Genomic DNA, 10309 nt, shown 5'->3' with positions numbered 1-10309 from the left:
CCAGCCTAGTCTATGGCAGGTGTTTTTCTTTACTCTTTGTCTCTGTCTCTGTCTATCTATCTGTCTGTCTGTCTGTCTCAGTCTCTCTGTCTCTGTCTCTGTCTGTCTGTCTCTCTCTCCTTTGGACAATGTGGTTTGCAATATTGATACTGAAAGTTTACATGTGATAATTCTTATCCAAACTAATTAATGAAATCTTCATTTGTAGAATTCACCAATGAGGGCTGAAATTTTCTCTGTGAAGATTTTTTTTAATTAAGAAGATCTCATTGTTGAACTCCATGCAAATAAGTCTGCCTAAATGTTCTATTCGTTCTTGAATCTAAGTTAGTATTTTTTTGTGTTTCTGTGACTTTTTAATTTTCATCTAGATTATCTAATATGTTGCCATATAAGTAGTAAGGCAGAGCTTCTTGCCCCCGCGCCTGGCTGTCTTCACCATGGCCCCTTGGAGGGGGTGGGTTGAGTTTCTCTCCCCACTTTGAGCAGAGCCCTGGTAGCCGAAGACCTCTGAAACCCAGCCACAGCCATGCTCAAGGCCCCTCTCCACATGTTCGGATGAGGTTCATTTATGAAGGAGCCAGCAGAGGAACCCAGGTGTGAGGGACCCGAGGCTGAGATCTCCAAGTCTGCTTGGATTGAGACGGGGCTTCTTCCACTTAGGTTCTCCATTTTCCAGTAGCTAGGTGGTCACACCCAGAAACTGCCCCTGGTGCCGTATAATCCCATCAGCAGCCAACATCCAGAGACTCTAAAACCAAACTCCCGACATCTTATCGCCTAGTTCTCCCTCTCGGAGAAACTGGCAAGCTACCGAGAGTTTCCTGCCTACATGGGAGAGCCTGGCAAACTCCCTGTGGCATATTCATATGCCAAAACCAGTAACAATGATGGGTCTCATTCCCCTGACCCTGAAAGAGCCTCCAATGGGACACCGTTTGGAAGGATGAGTAAAGAGAGGCTTCTAAAATCTCAGGACTAGGACGAATGGAAATGTTACTGAGACCGCTCAAGAAAATCGACAATCAATGGTATGTTTATGATGATGATGATGGTAATAACTGTAATCCCTATTAACCTATCTCCACTTACATTAAGATCATTAGTAATCCTTCCTCTTTTATTCTTGACTTTAGTAATTTGAGTTTTTTCTTTTCTTTTGGTCACAAACCTTGATTTTTAAAAAGCTTATTTATGCTCCCCCAGAATTTGACATCTCAATTCTGGATCTATCTAAAATTAAGGGTAATGATCATTTTGAAATAGACTTACTATGATTTTTCAGTGATCTATAAGTTGAATTTTATCTTTTTTAAGTCACAGACATGAATAACAGCAAGAACTGAATTAAAAAACTAGCTCCAATGAAGAAAACTTGGTCCTTTTTCTTTTTGTTTTAGGGCCACAGATGGATATTCTCAGGGATTATTCCTGGCTCTGTACTCAGGTATCAATAATAGAGAGGCTCAGGAGACTACATGTTATGTCAATAGCTAAACTCAGGAGCTGGAGCAATAGCACAGTGGGTAGGGCGTTTGCCTTGCACATGGCCGAACCGGGTTCGATTCCCAGCATCCTATCTGGTTCCTCGAGCACCGCCAGGAGTAATTCCTAAGTACATGAGCCAGGAATAACCCCTGTGCATCGCCAGGTGTGACCCCAAAAGCAATATATATATATATATATATATATATATATATATATATATATATATATATATATATATATATATATATAGCTGAACTCAGGTTGGACATGTATAAGTACCTACTGTATTGTTTCTCTGACTCAACTTCTTTATTTTGATTTATTAGAAGATTTAGAACTATTATTCATAAATACAATGTCCTATTTATTTTTATTATGAATAAATATGTAATAAATTATTGGTACTTAGAGGCCAGAGAAACAGTACAACATCAGGTTGAGTTCTTGCCTTGCATGAGGCCAACCCAGATTCAATTTCTGGCATCCTAAATAAATGGTTCCCCAAAACCCTGCCAGGAGTGATCCCTGAGCACAGAACTATGAGTAAGCCCTGAGTACCACCAAAACAAACAAAAAATTATTGGTACTTAATTTCTCCACACATTTGTTCATTATTGTGACCAGTTCTTTTATTTTTATTTTGTAGTCCTAGTGCATTGCACCAAACTTTATTATTTATAAAAGTTTTCAGTGTATCAGCAGTGTCCAACATTACTGATATTTTTCTTTTAAGTATGAATATGATCCAATTAAAAAATTCTGGCACACTAACACATCTCTGTATTAACAAGGAAAAATAATAAAAAATATTCACATTAGAATATACATTTAATTTCAATCAAAATTTCAAGAATCATCTTACATTGGGGCATTAAACAGAGTGTAGATCCGATAGGTAGGGGAGGAGAATTACTTTTACTTCATATACCTTTACATTTCATTAGTTATTACCATAAAATGCTTTTAAAACTAAACGTGTTCTTTATACATTTAATTGCTTTACTAAATACAATGGAGATGTTACTGGTGCTTGCTTGAGCAAATCAATGAGCAATGGGATAACAGTGATACAGTGATATTAAATAAATATATTATTTTCTATTACATGATACTGCTAATTGATTATGTGGTTTCTTTTTGTAATAATGTAAATGTCTTTGTTTTTAAAACTTTTCAACATAAAAAGTCTATATGTGCTATGTATACATCATAGGATTTATTTCTGGAAATAAAATTTATGTGAACATATATAAAACAGATTGCTTTTCAATTTCTTTTTTTAACTTTCTATTTTACCAAGAGAGCATAAAATTACCCCATGCTTAAATTATAACTAGGCGTGGAAGTTTACAATAGAAAACTAAAACTTGGTGGTGGATTGACTGCCTAAGTTTTAAAAAATTGCACACACAAGGCCCCAAATATCTTGTTATTTATTAAGCACTCAGATAGCAATGCAGGAGACTTCACAAATCCATCAGCCTCTGCATCCTAACATGTTCTATTTGGGCTGCAACTTCAGGTTCACAACATAGTTACTGGGACTCCAGCCACTGTCTGCCAAGTCTAGACAGTTGGAACAAGAATAGAAATACCAAAAAAAAAAAAGTGATTTGAGTGTACTTCATTTTATTAGTCTTTTTTGAGTAGAACTGTCCAGCAATATACTGGGATTTCAGTTACTCTATCTTAGCCATAGTAGAGAGACTGGGAACTATATCATTCTGTCAAAGTACATTGCTACCTCAATTTAGGATTTTATTTCTTTTTATTATTATTATTTTATTGTATCACCGTGAGATAGAGTAACAAAACTTTCATGTTTGAGATTCATATAATGATCGAATACCCATCCTTCCACCAGTGCACATTTTCCACCACAAAGTCCTCAGTATCTCTCCACCCCCATCCCAGTCCTCACAGTGTCTCTATGGCAGACAATTTCCCTAACACTCTCTCTCTACTTTGGGGAATTATGTTTTGCCCTTTTATCCAACACCATTCAAGCCTACCTGCCAGGGGCAGACGCTAATAATTTATTTTCCATTGCTCATTTTGAACGTCATGAGATCTCACACAGCCACAAAAGCAGCCGCACACTTCTGGAATTCTAGATTGTAAATGGTTGGGTTCTAGAGACATCTCTGTATGGCACTAATCCAGTTGGGGGTTCAATTGGGAGTCCCCAAGCCAGTGCTGTTGGTGTGCTAAGATGGCACCCGGAGGCAGATTGTGGGTGTGACAGCCAGGCTGCTAAGAGGGCTGGGAGGAGGGACAGCCTGGCGCCTCTGCCACCTGGAACCAGCATACCTGGGCCTTGCTGTGGAAACTCTTAGTGGCCAGGATTCCATCTGGAGTAGGGGAAGAGAGTGCACCTGCTCCGTCTGGGGTACCTTGGTGAAATTGGCTCCATATGGGGCCCGGAGAGATCTCCAGAGCTGTGGTGTCTTCCGGGACTCACTGATGTGTCCTAGGATTTTATTTCTAAGTAAAAGGAAGAAATGGACATTGCACAGAAAACTGTGCATACCACAATATCTATAATTTTGCTCTCCTCATAAATGTTTGCTGGTTTAAGTTTTGTTTGTTGTTATTAGAGATGTTCATAGCACTGCACTGCACTGTTGTCCCGTTGTTCATTGATTTGCTTGAGCGGGTACCAGTAACGTCTCCATTGTGAGACTTGTACTGTTTTGGCATATCGGATATGCCACAGATAGCTTGCCAGGCTCTGCCATACGGGTGGGATACTCTCTCTCGATAGCTTGCCGGGCTCTTCGAGAGAGACAGAGAAGTGGAAACTGGGTCGGTCACATGCAGGGCAAACACCCTACTTGCTGTACTATCGCTTCAGTCCAGAGATGTTAATATATATTGTACATAAAATTCTATAGAAAGTAAAACTGAGATAGATATTTGAGAATAGAAAAGTTTTGGGGGGCCCTACCTGTCAGGGAAAGGAAGAAGGACTTGAGAGTGGGAAAAAATGGGCCAGAAAATAATATGAACAAACGTCTCAGATAAACCATAGAAATTTCTGAAACTAGGATGTCTCTTCAGAATTGTTTTAATTTGAGGTTGTGCTGACTTTTATATCCTACATTGACCAGCCCTAGCTCCAGAAAGGGATTCTGAATGAGACAGTATCATTTTCTCATCTGCAATTTTTCTGTTCATTTTCTTTCCTATACAATTGATGTATAATTATAAAAGTATTACACTTCCAAATCACTGTGTGAAATGTGCATGTTCCCTTTGTTTAACTATTCACTATTTCGATCTGTTATATTACCACTATAGTTAAATAATATTTACTGCTAATAATAATCTCTCCTGGAAGGAACATTGAGGAAGTTTTCTCCATAATCCTTCACAAGGCTAAAAGTAAAAAGAAAAAAGAAATAATTCCAAGAAAATAGTTTTCTCCATTTCAGGGGAAATGAAGGAGGCTGAGGGCACATATTTGAAACACCTGCTTTCCAGTCCCTTCTGAAATGACCTAGAAAATTTTAAAATATGTAAAACCCTAAATCAGTACTGGAAGCTAAGGAAGAATACCATACTAGTGCCAGAAACTTCAAAGACTTTCTTCTAAATCCTGCATAGTTGGCCCCAGAGTTTTAAGGACATGCGGGGTCAATTTGCCAGTCACCACAGTAGCAGCTTGACCAGGAGACACAAGGCATGGAGGTCGACTACGGCACATTCACTTACTATTCTCTGAGCTCTTAAAGTTGTGTTTAAGGAGAAAGGAGCGAGAGGACAGTTGGAGACCTGCACCACAGTGCCCCGACCCGCGCCTCTGAGGCCGAGTTCAGGGACACCGACTGGTGGGATGCCTCGACTTCCGACCACCTGTCAAAACACGGAGAATGATTAGGCTCCAGGTGTGTAGACGGGCCGCTCCTGCGGGTATTTCAAAGGCATCTGGGAAACTGGCACTGAAGTGGCATTCCAATAAAAATCCTGAGAATACAAAGAAGCAGAGACAAAGTTCAAACAATGAGTCGAGGCTTATGAGGTGTTATCAGATGGTAAATAACGAGGCTTCTGTGACAAAAAAAAGGAAAAAGGGTCAAATGGAGGTGGAAGTAGTAGCAAAAGTCACTTCGAGGGTGTTTTGTGTGGCTTCATATTCTGTGACCCACATGAGATCTGCAGGAGAGTTATTTGTTGGAAGGGACAGGTTTTTTATTTGACTTGCTTGGTTGGTTGTTTGGGGCCCACGCTTGACTGTGTTCAGGCTTATTCCTGGCTCTGTGCTCAGGGATCACACCTAGCAGACTCAGAGGACCTTGGGGGATGCTGAGGATCAAATTCGGTACAACATCCAGCAAATGCTCCGCCCCCGGTACTATCAATCTGGGCACCATTGGACTTCTCTGAAGCCCTCTTTAAGGACTTCAAAGATCAAGGGTCTCTCGGAGGAAGCAGGAATAGATTTCTTCCTTCTGATACAGGATTCACTTTCTTGGAGTTCCTATACCTCACTTCTCTTCCTCTGTATTCGGAGGTAATGGGATGGGCTCCTTCAAATCTGGATAAACAAAATAGTTAATGGCATAAGTCTCCACAAAGAGAACTGCCGAGAATAATCTGGAAAGAATAGGAGTTGAAGATGGTTGCTAATGTTCTTAAGGACAAATGGTGTTAAATATGCTGTAAACATAAGAAATAACTATAAACTGAGTTATTTGTTGCAAATTAAAAAATAATAATTCAGGACTGTTCTGATTTGAGTGAATTATTTAAGGAACTACAACCACAAATCTAAAATTATATCTTAATAAGATTAAAGACTAAACATAAAAAAAAGGATAAATGGTGAGTGTAGCTGCAGTGCTTGGCCACACACATTAACCAAAATGTTAGTGATAACAAGCCCCGTTTGAGAATTACAGAAACTTTTATTTTTAAAAAGATTTCAAAGAAACTTTGAAGATTTTCACTATAACCATCTATTTGTAAACAGCTCATGGGAGCCCCTGTTTGCCATAAACTTTTGAATTTATAGTTGGAATCACAGAATCAGCCAATTTTTGCCTTTGAATTTGTTTTAAGTCTCTCTACTTACTTGCCCTTCATATTAAATGTAACCCAGGTGTCCTTGATGCTTTCATAGACTAACACCAGCACAGACCTGCTTTTCTATTGTTTGCAGTGTGAGCCAAATAGTGTCAGCCTGCTGTGATGTTAACTTGCCGGGATGAATCGTCCACACAATAATTTCAGTTTTTCCAGTGTTACGTAGTGAAAGATCACACAATAATTTAAGTTTTTCCAATATTTATTTGTAAGTATATTAATGCACTAATTGTAACACATTTCTGATTTAATATAAATTGAATATATTTTGTTGTTGTGTATGATTGCTGGTAAAATAGTAAGTTTTGTCAGGTACAGTAATGTTAAGCATATATTTTAAAAATAAAGTTATTAGAATGGGATACTTTTCATTTGCTTTAAAAATGAATATGAGTATGTTGGTGCAGCCTATACAAAAGAACAAAAGAGTGCTTGAGGATAGCAGAGCAAGTGAAAAACCCATGCTTAAGCAGAAAACCCAAGTATGGAAGCAATAATTGTGTTATTGGACAGTTTCCTGGAGATTCGAAAATCTTTCCTGACTGTGGAGGTGAGCATGAGGGCATCTCTTAAATATCTTTCTCAAGCAACATGCTGGGGCTGGCAGCAGAGTTCTTCGGTGATGCAGTGCACACCCTCCAGAGACAGCCTCTGAGCTAAGGTTGGGATATCTCACCCTTAAATAATGAGCTTGAGGTGCCTACAGCAGCCTTTAATAGAAAGCACACCACAAAACTTCTTCACCAGGAAAGTCCTTTTATGAATACAAAGAGGAAACTTAGAACTTCATAAGTTGAAATTTAGATAACTATATACCGGCCTAATTTAAAATATAGTTATCTATGAGGGAAACACAAGCACAAAGTTGGGTAAATTTTTAACTGTACCCTCATGGTAACTCACTTATTAAAAATAAATAAAGGAAAAAATATATAGTTATCTAAATTTCAACTATAATATGGGTTATAGGTGAAATTATATGTAGGTTATATTTCAACATATAATATGGGTTATGGACATTAATGTGAAAAGTAAATAATTCAATCTTCTGCAGGAAAACTTATCATTATAATTAAGTTTAATTTCTTACATATAGCACCAAAATATGACATATCCTAAATAGCTCTAGTCAGGGAAAATGGTTTAAAATATTAATTTTTATTTATATAAGAATGTATGGAAATCAAAAGATAAAATTAAAAATATTGATAATGCAAACAATAGTGTGTGAATGATACTCACAATATATACCTATTTATATCTACATATAGATATATATCTATAAATATATATAAACAATATATATAAACGTATATGTATATGTGTATATAAACATATGTGTATATAAACAAATACAGACAAAATGTTAAATAGATCAGTAACTGACAAATCTCATAGATCAATAAGAATAAAACTGAAAAACCACTTGAATAATATAGAATTTGTTATATCATCACCTAAGAGAAGCGCAGAGTAGACGACTCAAGCTTATTTTCATGCTTCTGAGTGGTATCAAGGACCTGGCCTCTCTCTTCCTTACTTTTCCTGCATCCTTGCCACATATCCTACCAAATTAGGATCAATATATGCATTGTCTAAAAATTTCATGTTATAACTTATCGTGCATTGAATATTTTTCAACTCAATTTTTAAGAGGTTATTTGAGATATACATTCCAGTTACAAAGATGACAAAGGACTCTTCCCACTAAGAGATACTTCCCAGCAAGGAAAGCCTCTTCAACAAGTGGTGCTGGCAAAACTGGGTGCAAACCACAATGCCCAAAAGGAAAGAAAACAACTTTATAACTGTGTATCTCATGGTGATTCAATAATAATAATAAAAAATATACTTTTCAGATGTCACACATAGCTCTGTCACTTACATATCATCAGGTGGAATCTAGTTGCATGAGCATGCCTCGTGACATAAGAATATAAGACACAAAGGTTTTAGACCACCTATAGGGTACCTAGTTAAAAAGCATGGTTCTATTACTACCAACAAGAAAAAACAAACATGAATTGGGGGACAAAAATCTATACTGAGTATAAAAACTGCCATCAACCAATGAAAGAATTTGTAGTACAAATAAAGAAAGCATTGTACAGAAGAAATAAAGAAGGATAATTCAAGAGAAACATGATTACTTTAGGGGAAAAATTATATGCATCTGTACTGTGCATTATTTAAATGAATGATATGATAAATTGAACACAGTTAGGGAAGAAGTTAGTGGGAAAGAGAAACTAAATGAGATCTGGTAATTCAGGAAAGAATGCTGTTTTTGTGGAATCATGAGATTTTTGTGCTGCATTAAAAGCAGTGGCAAGGGCAAGTAGAATTGACCAAGCATAAAATAGAATTTTGAATCCCGTTGAGAATCTTGATGAATTTTCTCATAGTGAACAAGAAAGGGAAAATGCCTAAGAGAGATGCAAAGCACTTTTGATGAGATAAAGATGGGAAACCTACTGAAGAGCCATCACATGGATAATGAATGGTGTCTTGGAAGGGATTTGAACAAACGTAAGAGCAGCATATCTTGGATGACAGAAAAGTAAAGATTCATCAAATAAAGATTCATCAAATAAAGACATGTTCTAAGTACAGTTCAGCATAAATATGAGAGGTAAAAATCATCATCATCATCATCATCATCATCCCGTTGATCCTCGATTTTCTCTAGCAGTCTCAGTAACGTCTCCATTCATCCTAGCCTTGAGATTCTAGAAGCCTCTCTTTACTCATCCTTCCCAATGGTGCCACATTGGAGGTTCTTTCAGGGTCAGGGAAATAAGGCTTATCATTGTTACTGGTTTTGGCATATGAATATGCCATGGGGAGCTTGCCAGGCTCTCCCATGTCAGCAAGAAACTCTAGGTAGCTTGCCAGGTTCTCCAAGAGGGAGAACTAGGCTACAAGATCTCATGAGTGAATCACCGTAAGGTACAGTTACAAACTTATGAACTTAAGTGTTTGAATTTCAGTCATACAGTGATTGTTTACCCATCCATCCAACCAGTGTCCATTCTCCTCCACCACTGTTCCCAGTAACCGTCCCACCACCCCACCCCCACTTTTGAATGTGAAATACTCAAATTGGTTTTTAAACCTAAAATAAGTTTTTAATTTCCACCTTGATTTAAACACTGTGGTCTATAAGGAAAAGAAATATGCATGCAAGGTAAGAGCTTGGTGAAATTCTGGTCAATTAAGACTGTTCTAAGAATCTGAGCAGAAAAAAATAGGGATTACCTATGTAGAAAGAAACTTCATTTTGCCTCAGCTGCTCCCTGATATAACCTACACATGATGAGTAACATCTATAAGGTGAGAAGGTGAGAAAGCAAAAAGAACAAATCCTGTGAATTTGTAAGAATTGGGTTATGGAGATTGTATACTTCTTAAGAATGAATGTGCCTTTCCTTAATAGAACCATTATGTCTTAAATCCTAGATAAAAACCTAAAGAAGACAGAAAATAAGGGGTTCATGCTAGAAAATCTAAGTGATGTTTCCTATTGATTATACCTGTAGGGCAAGAACAAGTTCTTGGGAGAGAAGCAACAGAAACCATATTAGAACACCATGCAAGTTTTTTTTTTTATTTTGGAAAAAAAAAAAACGGCAATGCACAGGGGTTACTCCTGACTCACGCACTCAGGAATTATTCCTGGCGGTGCTCAGGGAACCATATGGGATGCTGGGAATCGAACCTGGGTCAGCCGCATGCA

This window comes from Sorex araneus, chromosome 2 (genome assembly GCF_027595985.1).
Source record: "Sorex araneus isolate mSorAra2 chromosome 2, mSorAra2.pri, whole genome shotgun sequence".
Classification (NCBI taxonomy): Eukaryota; Metazoa; Chordata; class Mammalia; order Eulipotyphla; family Soricidae; genus Sorex; species Sorex araneus.
Note: the sequence above shows the minus strand (reverse complement) of the source record.